Raw genomic sequence first — 21,421 nt, forward strand, 5'->3', positions numbered from 1 at the left:
ACAAATTCACACAGCCCCCACGTGACTCGTGTTACATCCAAATTCGTGATCGATCCACTCATACTGTATATGATCAATCGATTAATGTGCACTCGCATTATATATGGCCAGATAACATAGCATGCTCCATTAACAATTGGTGTAGAAATTATTTTACAAAATTGTAGAAATGATCTTCATTAACATATGTTAGAGATTTACAATACAATACGAAGTGCATTTAACGAATAAGCACTTTATACGAGTAACAAACCTGCTCCCTGAAACTTATGATTTCTCGAAGTTCTGCTTTCTGTTCCCCTTTTGAGTCGCAGCTCATTAGCGCGCGAGTGCCTGCATGAAGCAAACAATATACAAGTGACGTCAGTTATGGGGAAAAATATAATTACAAATTGTGCAAAGGTTATACAATTTCAGGAAAGTCATTCTGTTTACATTACATATAATGTAATATTGACAGACTTTGTGAAATGCCAAACATACTAAAAATTGCCTTTAGATTGAAATAACATTTAATAGAATTCAGGAACAATTTATGGATCAAAATCATTTGCTGTTTCAAATAGAACTCGTTAGTTGCTGAAGATAACGGATACACAATTGTAACGGGAGCTTGATAATTCTTCAAAAAAGCTTCTGAATGCTCCTAAAGTAGGACCTGAATGTAAGTGTGTTTTCAAGCTGGATGGCATTAACTGTGACACTATATCAGCATGTGACCAGGCTTTTTGACAAGACCACGAGCAGGACAAACGCACCAAATACATTGCTGAAAACGTATTATGGCGTTGTGTATTTTAACCCAGTTCATTAATTGGAGAAAATAAAACGTTTGACTCAGTTGTAGATTATTCTGATGATGATCGTAGCTATTTTGAGGATGTAATGCACTCGTAGGGTATGCCACAGGATCCGCTCATTGAATAAAGTCACAACATGTTTGCCTGCATGGATCACGTGGCCCATTCAAACGCTTCAAGAGGATAATTACATTGAATGGGTTTAACCCATCATTTCCTAACACCTGTATATTCCTGAGTGACACTGGCCAGTTTATGCTTGTTTTCAAATAAACACCATTACCATTGACAGAGAGAGAGAAGAGAGAGAGAGAGAGAGAGAGAGAGAGAGAGAGAGAGAGAGAGAGAGAAACATCATTGCTGCATATTAGAGGGTCAACAAAACGGATATGCAAGAGAAAACAGCAGGATGCCCCCACGGCGCTGCACAGCTTACTAACATGTTTTTGCAGCAAATGTGCCATACTGTCCAATTGTGGGAATCCCTAAAAACACTTGACTCAAAAAGCCGCACGTTTGTCCAAATATTTAGGGTGTTCGAAGAATGGAAAATAATTGAAATGCTATCCACTCCAAAAACTTTGAGCTGTCACAAAAGAAACAGGTGCAGCTACTATTTACAGAGTGACAAATATACCAATGAAATGTAATTTGCCACAGTTCTGGCAATCACAGTTGGGGCCTATTAAGCTGACTTTTCTTTATAACAGTAGCTGAATCTTTTTAGTAGCCTATATCGGGGTATAATAGACAGATAGACTATTAATAAAAGTACCCGCTGCATTGAAGGGCAGGCGTTAATATAAAAGTTTTATTGCACAAATATGAAAAGGCATGTTAGGCTCCCAAATCCTTATGCAAATGAAATCCTGTGTAATACCCTTAATTGAATACATGCATATTTATAATGTGCGCTCTCTCTGTCTAGAATAATGTTGGCTTATACATTAAACATTTCGGAGCGGGATATCTTGAGGCGTGTGCGAAATATGATATTTCACGAATCCGTCAAATCAAAAGGATAAACTTTAAAGGACAAAATACAGACCCTCTAAAATTTAAACAGCACCTACAGTTTTAAGCATGGCTAAAATTGAGAATTATTCCGCAGTGTGGTGGCATTTGTTTTCTGTTCTTTAATTCAAGATGTTTTCTATTAGGTGTGTCAAACAATGTCTGTATAATTCATAAATGGCTGCTTCATATCCCTCAGTGCTGTTTCAGTCAGATCAAATAACGGGAGCTCACTGTTTAATATGGTTTGTTCTCAAACACCGGAGAACCCGGGCGCGTTTAGTCTGCCGCCTTTCTGTCTCTCCCCGTGATAATTCTATCCATCTCCGATCAAACCATGTGCACACCACTGATATTTATGCGCTGATATTTGGGACTTTCGCCACGAACGAATAGAGCAGCTCTCCCTACAGACTCTCGGTGAACGGATCGTTATTCATTCATCCAGTAAGAACTGTCGAAGCTAGGCTTTAAACCCACCAATAATAGCTGTGCTAAAAATATAGTCAGAAGGACATTATATATTAATAAATGACTTTCTAAAGATAAAAAAAGGAAATATTTTGAAAGACAAATAAATGAAAAGTAACCGAACTAAACAGAGTAAATGGAATGAGTCATATCCACACATGATTAAATCTCTGAGCATCTGTTGGCTGTCTTACATTGGCGTCCCCTCAGCTTTGATTTTAGGGCTTTTTCTTAACCTGTTAATGAGTTCAAGGTTTGCCCTTTACCTTCTGTCTGAATCAGATTCTTCCAATGAGGTGTGAGACCGTAAACGAATAACATCTTCCTCATCATCACACTGCTCCTCTGACATGGGGACGTTTAAGAGGGCAGATAGGAAGCGTTTATGTTGGATTATTGCCAAAGTAAAAGGTAGGCTATATTATATAGATATTTGTATATGTCTAATGGGAGGAGCAGTTTTTATTTGAAACTGCTTGGCCTCTTGTATGGAGAAAAACAACAACAACAACAACCCATACATAAATCTAATACATGTCTATGAACATAAAGGCCTATATAAAATGATGGTTATTTTTAATATTTGAGCAAAATTCCACTATTTGGGAAAATATATGTTACAAATGAAAACGGTATTTTAAAATGAATGCACAAGTTTGTGACTATTTATGTCAGTGAAAACAATATGTGAACATATTGCCTATTGCATATGTGTGTGTTGTTTGTATTGCCATATGTCAGGTTTCATGTATGTCATCATTATGGTCATATTTAATATATTATCCAAAATCAAAAATAACAAAAATGTTAGTAGTAGTAGCTGCCTAATACAGCCTAACAATTCAGACTTAACCTCTTTGCTTTAGTGCACAAAGACATTAAATAATAGATATTTCCTGCAGGAGATCTTTCTCTGTGTAGTCCTGTTAATTAGACAGCGATGCGCATTCTAGGGGAGCGGAAGAGATCTGCTGCTCTCACTCCCTGCCGACCAAAGATTGTTGCGACTGGTTTCCTCGTGTTTTTAAAGCTAGGCTTTAAATGACTGCATTGACAGTGCATGAGTCAATAATAACTATTTAAATAGTAATACAGTACTATTTCAATATTATACCATGCTATTCATACTAATACATATTAGGCTACTTTATAATAATAAACAGTAGCCTATTACTCTAGCCTATAATATTTAAAAAAATATATATAGTTTCAGATCTTACAATCTTTGACATGATAACAAAGGTTTTACATTGCCATATAGCGATACTTGTATTGGCTTACATAAATAGGCTATACGCATATACAAAATGAAATTATTTGTTTTAAGTGTGTCTTTTAAAAAGGCTGTTAAACTTTATACCTGCATATAGTTCAGTACATCGTTAAATTAGGCTATATGTCTCTTTTTTATGTTCAATTAAAAAGTGAGAGCAGTCTTGAGTTTCTGTTATCAGCCATTCACACCGAACGCGTCCTTGGTAAAAAAATAAATAAATAAATAAATAACAATAATATTTATGGAAAATGCGTCTCGAGAAGCCTTACCGAAGAAGAAACGTAGGCCTACGTATTATTAAGTCTCAAAAGCCATCATAACTTCAAAATGCTATGTTTTAAATGATAAGGGGTGGGCAACCAAACCAATATAGGATATTGGATATAGTGACCATTATTGTCGGGCCTATTAGCGGCTGTCTAATTATACAGCCTCACCATTCGCAACTGATTATAAACTAGCTCAAGAGTGCGACTGACTACAGCTTTTAATATTAACCTGTCAGTCTGGTGCCAAAAATGAGAGGAAACCGAGGTTTAAACCGATGATTGAGGAATGTTTCGACATGACACTCTAGTCCAGCCCCAGCTAATAAGGTATGCATTCATTAGGGCAAATTTTATTTGAAGTAAATAGTGCAATGGTTGGATTTCTAAATGATGTCATCCCTATAGATACATGTCTCAATTAAGTTGACATCAAGTGAGGTTATGATCGTTCAGTAATGGATCTTCAGCACATTAATAATTACACTGAGTCTTCGGATTGTTTCTCAACTTAAATATGCAAAAAATCAAGACTGCAATATGCGAGCCAAGCCAGTAGAGGTGCTTTGAGAACTTTTGAGTTTGTTCGTCCAATCATTATTCATGAGGACAAACTCGCATGCACAGAGAGAGACCAAGCTTTTAGCCTTTCTACTTGGTTTTCTCCCAGACTTTTGGAGAACCTCTGACTCAGTTTAGAACCGGGGGAAAAAAAGAGATCATTTCTTTTGTTTGCCTCCATCCTTTCTCTGACTATTTGTCCCTGTAAGAGCAGTGAGCTCCTTCCAGCATCTGCAGGCTGGATTAGCCAGAGGAGACGGAGCTTGTATTATATCCTGAAGGGGCTTGTACTGTCGAGGTTCACTACAAGTCCCCTCTCCTTGCCTTTCTCCTCCTAAACATACCGCCGGATTGAATGGGAGGATAACTCTTTGTTAACAGGGCAACTATTAACTCACATGGAGTTAATCAGAGTCAGCGGAATGGTGTACATATTAACATCTGAATGGCCCATAGTCTCCACACTGGACTGCTTTATATGGCGGGTCCTCAAAAGGGACAAGGCTTTGCGCTTTAAATACTTCCTACTTCCCAGTATTGGTTTGGTCTGGAAGAGAAAGTTGTGTTTGAAAGTAAACACTTACAGAAATAACACTTCCTGTGCGTGGTAATGTTATCCAGGTCCAGGAGATCTAAAATCGATGAACATTCTTTGATCTTTAACACCCATAAAATGCTCACATCCAGTTCTTAAATGTTGTTAAAAGACTGTTTTTACAATTCCGTCTTTGAATCTGACGACTCAATTTACAGTTGAACTAGGAGGAAATGTGACCATTTTACATTCACCTTGAGACAGTGAACAGTTTTGATGTCTGGACAGAGCTGTATTTCATGGCAAAAATATTCCAGAGCATAAATGTACCCTCCCATTTTTTCCTCTCTCCTTGCTGACAGCACTTTTAAGCCTTGGCTGGTCAAAGACAATGTGTTCTGTCTTTGTCTGAGCCATAGGTACACAGATAGCGTTGACCTCTTCATTCAGACCCCTGGCCCGCCCAACAGGAGGAAACACTAATTAACATCTTACAGCTCTCATTTGTTCTCAACACCACTGAAGAAACAGAGTGTGAAAGTGTCTCTCTCTCTGTGTGTGTGTGTGTGTGTGTGTGTGTGTGTGGTGTATGTGTGTGTGGTTACATTTACAGCATAAACAGTTATCTTGGAATGTTTTTTAACATTAAAACATTAAAGTAAGTGACTAAAGTCTAATGTCTTTGCAGTGTCCGGTTTTGTTGCAGAAGTTGCACGTTAACCGTTGGGATGTTGTAGAGCAATCAATGACAGCTCTAATGTTGTGTAAATTTCAAAAACATTAAAGAACACCACTAAAACGTCATATGCAAGTGAGATGTCATGCTTGCTTCTAAAGTCTTACAACCAACCTGGTCTCATAGAAACACGTTACTATATCAACGTTTTTGCGATATGACTCATTATACAGTATTTATTACACGACTCTCTGGAATACTCAATTCTGATTGGTCAATGGCACCATCTAGTGGTCAGATATTGCTCTGTAACAACCGTACATCCGGTGATTAAGGCATATCAGACTGCTCATCCGGGTTCTGCGAGCAGTCTCTCCTGCTTCTCGGCTCACTGTGAGATCTCTACAAGTAAGCTAATAAAATAAAACTCACAAACGCTTCATGTGCATTTTTTAATTTTTTTATTTGGCAAGTAGTCTTGTAATAGGCTGAATACTGAGGAGTCAGATGGTCATTTTTACAAAGTAAACACCAACAGAACTCTGACGCAAACCGGAGGTTGATTTCAGCTGTTCAGCGATTTCTTTCTTCTCAAATTACATAATTTCAGCGCAAATCAATATTTTATGTCCATGTATTTATTTATTTGGTTAGTAGCCGTGTAATAAGTGGGATAATGTACAGTCAGCTGGTTGTTATCACATAATTAACCCCTTCAGGCTGATACAAGAGTCACAACTTTGCGTCGGAGTCCTGATCACCTTGTCGAGGTTTATTGTGCGATAAAAACTGGTTGACTGTACATTATTCTTTGCGTTTCACAGCAGTTTCCGGGCATAATGAACACTAGAGGTGCTACAACAATGACTTCTAGTCACTTTCACACATATCACGAGTGAAATGGCATTTCAATTATTATTATTTCCAAAAAACATACTTTTTGCACTGTTCCTCAAACAATGCCATCTTATGACATCTAAACACTTTTACTAATAGCACATGTACAGTATGTTAATGTTTACATAAGATAACTAACTACATTTACAAGCTTGTTCGACAGCGATCAAGTTGCGTGGTAGCTCAACTGATAGAGCGTTGCACTTGCGATGCAATGGACCGGGCAAGTCCTGAAGAGCAGGAAAGTCGACACATGAGCTGAAAGTGCATAGAAGCACCACAAAATGATGTAGTTGCTTCAGCAATTTCGTTTGTCATCTCGCATTTGCTTTCTCTGACACTATCGGATTTAGGGTAGGGAGGTCGGTTTTGTTGATTTAAAACTCAATAGAGCATTAACCTTAAAAACCTATAACTCACTTTTAGTGTCACACAGTGGATATTTCACCGAACTGACACGATACGTGAAAGGAACAACTTGATTTAATTTTGCCAAAATGACGCCACAGTCACATCACTTCCATGAGATCAAGCATTTTCCATAAGCTTGACCACATGTTGCATCCACTTCCGCCTCCTGCAGAAGTTGCGGCTCAACCGTCGGGATTAGATGACAGTGCTAATGTTGTGTACATTTCCTAAATGTCTATATGGTATCTGCTCTTCTGTCCTCCTCTGATTAGCTCGGCATGTTCTATTTGCTAAGCCAGTGGCCCTGTCCGATCAAAGGCCTCGCTTATTTGTTCTTGATCATTTTATTGAGTTGCTGGATTGTTGTCGGGGGAAAGTAAAGCTGATGTGGAAACGTAGACTTAGCAGGATTTATCCATGGGAGTGAAAAGGGCCTTTTCTCTGGTTTTGTTGGTCTAAACCTTGTCTTACCAGCCACCCCTCCCTTCCACCCACCAGCCTAAAAGCTTTTGACATCTTCATCTAGTTCACAGTGGGCAGGCTTTGTTTGCTCTTGTCAGGAGAGCGGATGGGGCTTTGCCCCTGCGAGCCTAGTGGCACAAGCTCAGGACTTTGCCATGGACGAAAAGGGAAGGGGGTGGGAGCAGGTTCTCCGCTCCAGCTTGGGCCAAAAGCGGGCACCCCCCCCCCCTCCCTCCCCCCTTTCAGATCCCCACAATATGGTCATTGTCCGGTGGTGAATAACGTGGCCACTCCGGCGATGTGGGCCGCTTCTCGGCCTTTGACTATGAACCAGATTTCTTTCTTCAGCGTGAAAGAAGTCTAATCCATGTAAATATGGGGATTCTGTAGATAGAGCTTTCGCTACGGAGGGATTGAGAGTTGGGGGGGGGGGGGGTTGAGAGGGAGGGTCAGCAATTTAACCTTTGACCTGACAAATAAGGAGCATGAAAGTTCCAGAATTGGCAGACAAAAAGGGGCTCCCGCGGCTGATTGAGTTTTCTTTGTGCTGCTCCGCTGTATGCGACTGACTGACAGATGACATGTTGCGAAGACATGCGTGACTGCTGAGCACATCACTGTACATGCAACACAGAGAGAGAGAGAGAGAGTGGTGAAGAAATGGGAGAATTGTTGATTCTTTACATCTGACGTTTTGATTTGTTGTTGTTGTGGTTTGTAGGAGAGAATACTGCAAAGGTTTCACCTCAAAGTGTTTGATCAAAGTCACACTTAAAGCTGATTCGGTCAATGTTAAACTGTGAATTGAAATCAGAAGCCTGTTTTTCCATACACCGGTACCTGTATATTTAAGTTCCCTCACACTTAAAGCCGTGTTCCTTGAAAACAAGGTTCCAGAAACCCCCACAAACACACAACACCCAAATGTCACTTGTAAAACATCAAGGGAGTCATAACGTAGCTGGTAAAGACACAAAACATTGCCATTCACCCTGACGTGTGATATAGTTCCGAATATTGTAGAAAACTGTCCTTGTCTCTTTTTCCAAAAAGTAGCTACATTTCAGTCATAAACATGTTTAAAATGTTTTAAAGGTTTTAGGCTACAATTTAAATTAATGAATAAAGTAATGTTCACTTAAAGGAATATTCCGGGTTCAATACAAGTTAAGCTCAAGCGACAGTATTTGTGGCATAATGTTGATTACCACAAAAAGTTATTTCAACCCATCCCTCCTTTAAAAAACGAGGTTAAAGTGAGGCACTTACAATGGAAGTCAATGGGGCTAACAGAAATGTGAAGCTTATCATTTTATAAAAGCACTTACATTAATTCTTCTGTTAAAACTCATGTATTTTTTGAGCTATAAAGTAGTTATATAGTTATAGTTATATAGACTTAGGTGTGCCTATCATAATATTTCAATGACCAGAATTACACTGCAAACTGATTGCAATCAATTCAAGCTCTGAATTTCCAGGTTGGTTTCACTGTAAATAACCAAAAATGGTGGATGAAAACTCACAGGTAGCTGTTTATAGGATCTCTTCCTATAACTAGTGTGTGTGTGTTTGTGTGTCATAGTGACCCCACCTTATCCAGACCTGTTCTTTTCATGACTTCCTTCCTGCTTTTAGGGTTTTATCGTTTCCGCTGGGGGAAGACAGTTTAAGAGGGCTGTCTGATCGGCCCTTGTTCAAGATTTCAATCAATTAGTGATGTGTTCTAGTATACTTTAAAAACAGACAGCTCTTGTTGCTGTTAGTCATTGTGTGCATCTAAAAGATGCCATTTTTCTTTATCCAAGCGTTGTTATTGATAAAACATCGTTCCAAGTCAATAATGTAACTTTGCTGGACCAAAAGCAGAGCCAGGAGTGAGTGAATTGTGTGTATTCGTGTGCGTGTTTGTGAGTGCCATGATTGGCTTGTATGTTTTCTTTTCCTTTCATGTGTTTTTAGTCTCCAGTGCTTTGTTCCTTTTATAATTACAGCAGTGTTCTCCTCCGAGAGATCTGGTTGCTGCAGTAAGGAGCGCGTGCACACACACACACACACACACACACACACACATACACACACACACACACACATACACACACACACACACACACACACACATACACACACACACACACACACACACACACATACACACACACACACACACACACATACACACACACACACACACTCCGCTTTCTCCTGCAAGTACCCATTAAAGTGTAGAGCGAAAGCTGTCTGTTTATACCTTTTATACAGGGCCACAATTAAAATGGAACATGATCAAACAGATACTGAAGTTTTCTTTTGGGGGGAGATATGGTTAAAAAATGCAGATTTCGATATTGATGGCAGGCCTTTTTTTTAATCATTAGGGAGAGGATGATCGTTAATGCTACCTCAGCAATTCAGTGAACAGATACGCTGCCCCTCTTAAAATAATTGTGATAAAGATAAATGATAAACATGGTCTTAGAAATGCACTTGATATCCAGGCCCAGAAACAAATCTGCAGATTTTTCATATTTTAAGCACTGATTTTGAAGGAACATCTGCGTAATGGATTTAAACATGGTAAAAATGTGTTAAATGGACCTGAAAGTGCTATTCTCCTATACGCAGCTAAAATCATAATCTGTACTGCTAATTTTTCTACCACTTTTTGTTTTTTAACTCTCGAAACTAGTTTTGTGTTACTGCTAATATTGTTGGCTCCTGAACAATAAATGGATTGCGTAGTCACTTTATATAAAAGCTTCTGCTAAATGACTTAATGTAAATGTAAGTATGATCAAAGTCTGCAGGGTGGCTTTCTTGTGGGCCTATAGAGCCCAGCAGTGCCCGACCACTTTTTCAGTCTTTCCCATCAATTTTATCCATAGGGTTTTCATAAAATCCTTCATAAAAGAGTTTTAGGCCATGAACCAAACCAACCAGCTCCAAAGTGAATCACAACATAAAAGGTATTTGAAAATCAGACAAAATGGTACAAGATTTAATGTCTTTAATGAGAGCATGAACTACAACCCCAAGAAGCATTGCAATTGATGTAATCGAATTAAAAATGATGAAAATATTAATATTAATATAATATGTTTTTTAAAGAACAGGAGGGATGAGTTAAAATGAATATTTGTTGTAATCAACATTATGCCGCTTATGCTGTCGATTGAGCTGAACTTCTATTGATCCCGAAATATTCCTTTAGTCCTGTGGAGTGACACATTTTGTTTAGTTAATTTTTTAAAGGAATATTCTGGGGTCAATACAAGTTAAGCTCAATCGACAGCATTTGTGGCATAATAATGATTACCACAAAAATGTATTTTGACTCATCCCTCCTTTTCTTTATAAAAGCAAAAACTGGGTTACAGTGAAGCACTTACAAGCAGGCCCGGTTCCAAATCAAAATCACTGAGGGTGCTTCTGAAAATAGTGGAGGTGCTCTGTATAAGGTGGAGATATATTGTAATTACACATTTTGTTATATATTAAATCATGTTTAAATGCTACTAAAACAACGCCTGCAGATTAGGATATTCTGATTTGCAAAACCATACATGTTTATAAGTTTTGATGCAGCACTTTATGTGTTTGATGGGATTGAAGGAAATCTGCTTGTCAATTTACAGTATTAGTCTTACGTATTCAATTGAGCAGGGGTGAGCAATTATTTTGGCACCGGGGCCACATCAGCCATTAAGTAGAACATGAAAGAGAGAAGATAAAAAGTTCTGCATAGTTGTATCTTTTAAGCCCAGAAGTAATAGTGCACTCATGCACTCAATTTTCTGAAGTGTATACTGATAGGAGCATTCTGCGATTGCTTGAAGTTTTGCTGCTACTTTTCTATCATGTGTTAGTAAAACTCGCTCATGGGTCATGATGTGGGTCTTATCAATGATTTGCTTGGCACCCCATTCAGCACACAAATGAATAAAACAGGCTGCATGACACTGATAAATGATTACTGCCAGAGTAACATTCACATACATGTGTGAGGGACTTCAGCGATTCACAAATAACACAAAGAACAAACATTTCTCTCTCTCGCTTGGTTTTGCTCGCGTGTCCACTCCATGTGCGAATGATGCGAAGATCTATTCAGTTCATCACTGAAAAGGTTTGCTCGCAACTTGTCACTAAACAGCACACGCAGCCTTACGAATGGACATGGAGTGGCTGCATCACACTTTTCGCTGAGCATAATATTGCACTATTGAGCACTACATTTTAGGAAAGAGAGAGAGCGCGCACACTCGCGTGCATGGTTGCACGATTGCATAAATTAAGTATGACATAAGGCGAAATATTTCCAATTTGTGCAAGTATAAATCTCTGATTGGGGTGTTGCATCTATTATCTGACAACCCTGAGCATATTAAAAGCTTGTGGATGCGTGATATGTCCCAAAGTCAGATAAATGAAAGATTTTATAAAAAACGTTCATGATAAATCGACCCGCGGGCAGTAGTTTGCCCTGGTCTGCAATTGAGGGTGCTGTAAGGTTCGTTTGAGGGTGCTTAGCACTCTAAAGCACCCCTGTAGAACCGGGCCTGCTTACAAAGGAAGTGTATGGGGCCAATTTTTTTACGTTAAAATACTCACTGTTTCAAAAGTATAGTCGCAAGACATAAACAATAGGCGTGTTAGCATGATTTTAGTGTGATAAAATCACTTACATCTACATTTACTAAAGTTATATCCAATTTTACCACTTCATTGCAATGACGATATAATATCAACAAACCCTAAAATTATTGTAAAAATGACAATTTAAACAACTTTACAGCTCAAATAATGCACAAGTTTTAACAGAAGAATGAATGTGTGCTTTTATACAATTATAAGCTTCACATTTCTGCTTTTAAACCCTCCAATATTTGGCCCCCATTGACTTCTATTGTAAGTGCCTTATTTTTTTAAAGAAAATGAGCGATGAGTCTAAATACCTTTTTGTGGTCATCAACATTATGCCACAGATGCTGTCGACTGAGCTTAACTTGTATTGAACCTGAGACTATTTAGCAGAGATGGGCCACTTCTAGTTAAATGAATGGGAGAAACTGGAACGCCCAACCAAGAAGCTCTAGCGCCCAACGGTCAACGGATGTAGAAAGGAAGTCCCGCCTTACAGGTAAAACAGTATATTTGATAACTTTGATTTGAAGCAAGAAAGTATTTGAAAATTGGACAAAATTGTACAAGACTGTGTACCTAACAAACGTCTTAAAAACAATGGAAATACATAAAACTTTTGAAAGTTGTAGATTCTACGAATAAAAACATTGTATTTTAAGGTTTTTGCTAAATGTTCAGATATATGCAAATACATGAGCAGTTCGAGAGTGTAGGGAGAGCGACTTATTCACAGTGCAACTTGGAAATGCATGGTCACTGCAGAGCTCTTTTGGCGCGCTTTGTTGGCCGTGGTTCTCTAATTGGTGGAGCTTTCTCTGTTAATTCCGCTATAGAGCTGTTCAGCTGTGACGTCAATTTGTAGCCTAATTCGCCATGGCTTCCCTCTGGATTTTCCAATGGGTTTTTATAATGGCAGTTTTGGATTTATGAGTAAAAAAAGGTCTGTGGTAAACATCACTTGAAAGCATGTGGACGTTTTTTCTACAACATAAATTGCACACACATACCTCAAACGTGAATTTTGAAGCTGCTGTACAGGCCCGGACTGGTCATCGAGAGCAGCGGGTGAAGTCCCGGTGACCTATTGACTGATTTGGTCAGCTGCCCTGCTTCTTTTTATTTATTTGTTTACTTATTCGTTACTATTTTATGTTATTGCCACCCAAGAGAATTCTGAATTTGGCGTTCGATAATAAATCGATAATAAATCACGAATCTGCCAGTCTTGATTAATCTGTGCAACCCCTAAAATGGGTAATACCATTGACATAGCGTGAGCGGTGCAAGTAAATGCACAGAAAAACAACAGTGAACAAAAGTTAGTTTAGGAGTCATTGAGAAAGTTGCATGATAATACATTTACATCTAGGGTAATCTATCCATGGAGGCATTGTTTGATTGCTGTTCATTAAATGTATTGGTAACACGTTGAAATAACGTTGTGTATCCATTAACATTACACCCTAAATCATAAACCTCAACATTAGCAGTGGTTTTAAGATTTGTTGTGGGTTTATTGGGTGGCCTGGATGAGTGTGAGACTCCCGGCCTGAAATTATGTCCTGCTGCTGTGTGTGTGTGTGTGTGTGTGTGTGTGTGTGTGTGTGTGTGTGTGTTTTAATTTTTTTTTAAAGTATGTTGCCCCAATACAGCTTCAAAATTCACGTCTGAGGTATGTTTGTGTTTTAGCTATGTTGCAGAACCAAACGAGGGAACCCACGGCGAATTCTCGTCTGGTTTTTGGACTACAACCTGAACAGCTCATTTAAACGCAATTTTTACAAAATTTATAAAGTTGAAATAATGTTGAATGATGGTTTCAGCAGAAGCATATACCTTTGATTAACAACCTCGGAGCGCACGGTAGGCCTTTCTTTACAGGTTTACAAGTTATCGTTGAAAATCCATTTGAATTTTTGCTTGTGGAAACAGACTGTTATGCTTTATTGACATCTTTAGGTGTGAGTTAATATATTTGCATATGTGGCTGGTTCAAAGACCCTTTGAATAAAATTAATGTGTGTGCTTACTGAGTAACTGTGACTCTGTTGCATCTCTTGTGGTTTTGATGACTGTTCCTGCCTTCTTTTTTTTTTTTATTATAGAAGTCAACGGTCTTGACTTATCTGCTCTCGTGTGACAGCCTGGAGAACCGCCAACATGGAGCTGTCCTCCTTCAATTCACACTCGTCTCCCCTGCCTCACGGGTGTGAAATTATAAGCTCCAGAGGACTCCCTCATTCACATTTTACAAGACTCCAGGCTATTAGCCAAACAAGGCATGCATACACTTCCCGGTGCCACAGTTTTCTCAGTCAAGGATTTGGACCTTCTTCACCCACTGTTTTCACCTCTCTGCCCTCCTAATTTCTGTCCATCTCTCTTGAAGAGCCAGTGACATGGTGGAAGAGGTGTTACAACAGGCTGATGTGAAACGAGGTTTGACTTGAGTGAAAAATCAGGGCGAGATTGTGCCCCTCTTTCAGTTCATCCTCACCGCTGCTCTCTCCCGCCTCGCACTTTTTACATGCACTTTCGTTCAGATCTCTCTCTCTTTTCCCAGAACAAGGGAAAATGGTTTTTGCCACATCCATTTGTTCTCGAAAGAGGAGACAAATTACAAATGTGCTCTCAAGCCTTTGTACTTGAAATGGCTTTTTTATACGCGCTGAGGAAACTGATGAAAAGCGTTGAGAACATCAAAGTGGTTTGATGGCGGGCCGATTGAAAGGTTTTGAAAGTTTCGCCCTATCACAGGTCGCTTTGCTCTTTCTAGTATGATTTTTGGTACAGGCTCATTTGAATTAAGCTCGTCCGTCAATTAGCGTGACTTTTACTCCAGCTCGCCGGACTTCAAGGGCACAGAACTTTCCTAGCGCTGCGTGTTGTGTGAAAGGCTGGCATGCTGTTTCCTTCCTTTTACCAGCAGCTCGTAGGAAACGGTTAATGGCCTGCATTCGGCCATGAATGGGGGGTTGAAAAGGGGGGTTGTGTGCATGTGTGTTTGGGAGGGGTGTAACAATGAGGAGGGCAGTATAGGTGACAGGTGAGTCAATCAAAATTAAAACATATGCTGCCTGACCCAAGACCAGATGCTCTTGGAGTTTGTGTGTGTGTGTGTGTGTGTGTGTGTGTGTGTGTGTGTGTGTGTTTGAGACAAAGAGAGAGAGTTTGTGTGTTAACGAACGGGACAGAAAGAGTTTTTGTTTCTCGACAAGCCGCGTGGGGGCTGGATTGTGGCAGGGGGAAGTGGTATACAGAATTAAAACTCGTAAAAACATAGACTGCAGCCTCTGAATCACATCTCTTTCATGACGGAAGGCTGAATGTGGTCTTTATGGCGTGTGCGTTGTTTTTTTCAGAATTTCCTCCTGTAATGCCCAAATGTGGATTTGATAAAGACTGAATGTTGACTTAAAAGTATAATTTTTGTCGGAAAATAACGACAGGTGATGTAAGGCCAGGACCACACTAAACCATTTTTGTTTGAAAACATGGTTATTTTGCTACGTTTACACCAGTGTCAGAAATGTACTTGTATTTTTATTAAGGGGCAATATTTGCCCCCGGAATTGATTTTCTGGGACATTTTTTTACCGGTATGAGCAGCATGATCACACAGGAAGTCGGCATGTTGCATTTTTGCATCGGCTCCAGCGTGTTTACCCTCTCCTGTGGCACGACTGAAAGCGCATCACGTGTGCCGCGTGGGAGACCCAGGTTCAGTTCAGATCCCCTGTTGAAACCAGGATGTAGTATTTTTTGCATAATCAGTGACAAAAGCAATTCGGAGGTTGCATTTTTCCCTCTAACATTAAATTTTTACTCCACTGATGGTGAAGTTTAGGTTTGGGGTTTGGGTTGGGGGATACAGTTTATAAAACATGCATTCCTCTTCAGTGTAATACAAAATGTAATGCTGAAAAAAACTTGCTTCACAATTCGCTTTTGGCGCCCTTCTGTGGATATTTCACTTGGAAAATGGAGCTCACACATGCCCATACTCCCAACCAGAGGCGTTTTAAGGTACCTCTGGGCCCATGGGCTTACTGGTCCACTGAGGTCCTCTTCAAGTTGTTGAGGCGTGCAACTGCTGTGCATTGAACAAGCACTATATGGACACCTTTAACGCTTGCGGACTGTCACCATGTCAACAACCGCATCTCCCGCTGGAAGTGTTTTAAACTCACTCCTCCCGCTGGGCCCCATGGGATTTGTAGGCCCCTAGGCTTCAAGCCCATACTTTAATGAGCCCCTGCTCCCAACAAGCCCCTGCTTTGGCCACTGGGTGCAGTGTTTCGCATTTCGGTAAGCACAGACCAATTTCTGCTAAAGAGAAGTCAACCTACGGTTTTCAATTTCACTGTTATATCAGTCTGAGGGCTATTTGTTTCTAATCATGTTAAAACTGCGTATCATTCTTTCATCTAAAATATTTGTAATCAGTTAGATAAAATACATTTGCAATCTGAGGAATTGGGTAAAATGTATATAAAAAAATTTTGCCTGCACATTTTGAATTTTGGGGGCATTTTTGTCCATTTCAGTGGCATTTTTGCCAAGAGACCCCATTAATTTCGGACTTTAGTTTACGCCTCTCATCCACACTGGAAAGACGTTTTCCTCCCCTTAAAGTGGAAACTTTTGGAAAGGTTCTTCTTAACCACATACTTTCGGAAACAGAGTTGGAAACTGAAAACTGAGGTATCAAACTTGGTGCTGTAAGCGATTTTAGCCGTTCTACTTCCACGAGACTGAGCTGTTGAATTAGCCATGCCCCCTCTTTCCAAAACCCCCACTCCAAAGATACCAAATGAGCTTTATTGAGATTGACATCATGCAGAAATGGTTGTTAAAAACAACAGCAGCAAAATAGCACCCTCAACTGACAACTGTTATGAACAACATGGTATTAAAATGGCAAAAGGCCTCAGTAATTCGCTGTAACTACAATACAGAACATGCAAAATGATTGACAGGCAGAAAGCGTCAGTGACCGCGGCCCGCGGACACATTTTAATTTGTTGCTTAAAGAGTCTAGAGCTGTCACAGATATCGGTGAGATATCTCAAAACACTTATTTTTTTAATATCTTTCAAGCAGAAAAGATATTTAATATCTTTCCATTCAAAAAATTGCTTACAGCACCTTTAAAGGGATTTGTGTGGACATGGCCTTGGAGGAATAGTTTGCACAAAAATGCTAATTCAGCCACTACTGACTCGCTCATGTCTTTCAAAACTCATATGACTTTCTTTCTTCCATGGAACACAAAAGTAGAATCTTTGGAGAATCTTTGTGTAGCTATTTTTCATGCGACAGTTTGCAGTGGCCATAACTATAAAAAAACACCACAAAAGCACCATAACATTATCATTAAAATAGACCATACGACTCGTGCACTATATTCCAAGTCATCTGAAGTCAAATGATAGCTTTGTTTGAGAAACAGGTCAGAATTTAAATAATTATTCGCTGAAAATCTTCCTCTCTGTAGCAGCTCTCAAACTGTCTCTTTCAAACTGGCACACCCGAGAACCAATAGCATCATTGATGTAAGATCTGATTTAAAATGGTCTGTGATTAACAAATACATTTTTCAACTGTTCCTCACACAAAGCCGTTATACGCTTCAGAAGACTTGGAATATTGTGCATGAGTTGTATGGACCACTTTAATGCCGCTTTTTTCCCCCCTTTTGGTCACTATGAACTTGTTTTCCCTTGAAAATAGAACCATAGACACATGTTACATGAGGGTCAGTAAAAAACAGCAGAATTTTCATCGTTTTGGGTGAACTATTCCTTTAAGCTAATTAAACCTCTGAGGGAACCATGAGAAGACGACAGGAGGATTGAGCAGCTGAGATGATGAAGAGTGTGAGGAAAACTGAAAGAACTAGAAAAAGAAAGAAAGGAGACAGAGGGGATTAAGCTGTGAGAGAGAAAGAGGGAGGGAGAGAGAAAAGTGTCTACTTTGTGTGTGTGTGTGTGTGTGTGTGTGTGTGAGAGAGAGAGAGAGAGAGAGAGAGAGAGAGAGAGAGAGAGAGAGAGAGATGTGGTACACTGGGAGTTAAAGTCCAACACGACGGCTAAGCTCCTCAGGGGTACTTTGGGCAATATCCTGTTAGAGTGGAATGCAAATCTGTGTGATTGTGACCAGGGGCCTGGCACCACAGTTCACATACAGTACATACGCCTGCCTCTCTTTCCCACTGTCCTCCTTATCCCATCAAAAGCCCTTTTTACCTGTCATTTTTTTTCTTTTTTTTTTTTTCTTGCAAACATTTATAGCATCTGGCATGTTCAGTCCAGGTACCTCCAAAAAAACCTGCACCAAGCCACCTGCTGTAGCACAGTTTAGTGAGACCCAAGGGGGGCGCCCGTGGCAAGAATGACCTGAATAGTCTTACTATGAACAAAACTACCGACAAGATCTTTAGAGCATCCACTGAAAACAGGGCCATGCCTCGCTCTTAAAGGAATAGTTCACCCAAAAACCATGAAAATTCTGTCATCAGTTCCACATTATTATGACTTTATTTCTGCCGTGGAACACAAAAATTTTAACTTTGAAGAATGTGACCACAGTGACTTGACAAGCTCCAAAAAGTACCACAAAAGTAGTTCATTCAGCTTGTGTATGTCTTTTAAATAGATGTCTGCATGGGCCTTAATGGGATAGTTCATCCTAAAATGAAAATTCTCTCATCATTTACTCACCCTCATGCCATCCCAGATGTGTATGACTTTCTTTCTTCAGCAGAACACAAACGAAGATTTTTAGAAGAATATCTCAGCTCTGTAGGTCCATACAATGCAAGTGAATGGTGATCAGACATTTGCAGCTCCAAAAATCACATAAAGGAAATATAAAAGTAATCCATACCACTCCAGTGTTTAAATCCATATCTTCAGAAGTGATATAATAGATGTGGGTGAAAATGTAAGTCCTTTTTTTACTCTAAATCTCCATTTTCACTTTCACATCTGAAATTGAAAGTGAAAGTGGAGATATATGGTGTTTTTAATCTTATTTGCTTGACAATCCCTAGTACCCTATGCTTTCATTGTATGTATAAGAGCATCGTGAACATTCTTCATAATTTCTGTTTTAGATTCCACAAAATACATTATACAAGTTTGAAGCAACATGAGAGTGAGTAAATGATGACAGAATTTCCATTTTTGAGTGAACTAAGCCCTAAAATCTCAATTTTGTTGTCTTATTTCTCACAGTTTGTCATTTTAGCACCATTAATGAATGCTGTTGCTAAAACCAGATCTGTTGCGTGGTTAGTGACTTTTAACTCTGGAGGTGTTTGGTGGCATCAGTTTGAGGTAACGAAGCCGAGACACTTTCATGTGCGGTTGATATTGTTCAGTCATGTTAGTCATGAGCTCTCCTCTCCCACGACTTCATGAGTCACGTCGGCTCTTATTTAGGTCACCCTCTTATTTAAATGACCACCAGGAAGATGTGGGAACCCGGTGGTTTACGAGGTTTATGTGGAGGAAATGTTGCTGTTTTTTATTAGAGAATACCAAAGGAGCTGTCTGGGACGCTCTTCAGAAGGCTCCAAGTTGAGAGGCTCTGTTTCAAAGGGCCTCTCCGCTGGCAAACTCTGATAGGAACTGATCTCAAGTGCATGTTGTGAAATATGTTTGAGTCTAATGGGTTAATTAGCTGCGAGTGTTGCTCTGTCTGCTGAGATTTAGTCAGCTGTCCCAGACAATGTCTCAATAGAACTGTTTAAGGGAGCAGATATTTGCTTTTGAGGAATATTCTAGGTTATATACTTAAGCTCTGTCAACAGAAACTGTGGCATGCTGTCAGTTTCCACAGAAAATAATTTATATGAGGGATTCTCAAAAAACCTGTCAAGAAAATGTCCTGGCCCTAATGTACTCCAAAATCAAAAGAAACAAATATGAAATGGAGCCTATTTTAAGGCCATTTAGATACACCGATCAGCCACAACATTAAAACCACCTGCCTAATATTGTGTAGGTCCCCCTCGTGCTGCCAAAACAGCGCTAACCCGCATCTCAGAACAGCATTCAGAGATGATATTCTTCTCAGCACAATTGTACAGAGTGGTTATCTGAGTTACCGTAGACTTTGTCAGTTCAAACCAGTCTGGCCATTCTCTGTTGACCGCTCTCATCAGCAAGGAGTTTCCATCCACAGAACTGCCCCTCACTGGATGTTTTTTGTTTTTGGCACCATTCTGAGTAAATTCTAGAGACTGTAAAGTGTGAAAATCCCAGAAATACTCAAACCAGCCCGTCTGGCGCCAACAATCATCCATGTGATTATCTAATCAGCCAATCGTGTGGCAGCAGTGCAGTGCATAAAATCATGCAGATACGGGTCAGGAGCTTCAGTTAATGTTCACATCAACCATCACAATGGGGAAAAAATGTGATCTCAGTGATTTGGACCGTGGCATGATTGTTGGTGCCAGAAGGGCTGGTGAAGATAATGCAATCACAATACAAAAGATCTTAATGGAGCCTACATGTAGGCTTCATTTTCTTTATGCAAAATAATGTATAATGTCATACTATATTTGTATTGTTTTGGGGTTAAATATGACCAGGGAATTTTCTTGAGCTTTAAAATAGTCTAAACTGTCCTTTTGGGACAAAGTTTCTTGGCGGATGAAATTCTTGTTAATTGTTACTCATGTAATATCCCAAAAGGTGGAGTTTGTTCCATGTAAACAGTGTTTATGTGTAAACAGTACGGATAGTTGCATCCCTTTCTGGTATCCCTTCATGAATGTAAAAGTTCTTACCGAGTATTTTTGTCTTATTTTCAGGTGAAAATATCTAAACATCCTTTTCCTTGATAAGCAGAATATAGACTATTTCAGGCATGTATACAAAAACAAGGAATTTGAACTCAAGTTTTCCTGCAGCACTTCCGTTATCATTAACGGATCCTTTAAATAAGGCTCTGATTTAACATATTTTCCTCAAATAATGTCAAACGTTTCCTTGAAGTGACTATTCCAGACGTTTTGTGATACTGAGTGTCTACGTGAGAGAAGCGATGAAAATGTATCATAGTTTAGATGCTCACAATTATTTCCCCAGGTGAGCTTGGATGATCGCTGCTGTTATAACAAAGTCTTTTTAGGCAAGTCAGGTCACTCGGCGGACATCTTTGGAACGCTCTCGTAGAGCTATTTTCTAGTAAACATGCAGCATATTAGTGCAGCTCCTATCTACTTGAATGGGAAAAGACCAAAATCACAAAAATTGTTGGTCAGGGGGCCTGGGTAGCTCAGTGAGTAAAGACGCTGACTACCACCCCTGGAGTCACGAGTTCAAATCCAGGGTGTGCTGAGTGACTCCAGTCAGGTCTCCTAAGCAACCAAATTGGCCCGGTTGCTAGGGAGGG

The sequence above is a fragment of the Myxocyprinus asiaticus genome, chromosome 33, assembly GCF_019703515.2.
Source record: "Myxocyprinus asiaticus isolate MX2 ecotype Aquarium Trade chromosome 33, UBuf_Myxa_2, whole genome shotgun sequence".
NCBI lineage: Eukaryota > Metazoa > Chordata > Actinopteri > Cypriniformes > Catostomidae > Myxocyprinus > Myxocyprinus asiaticus.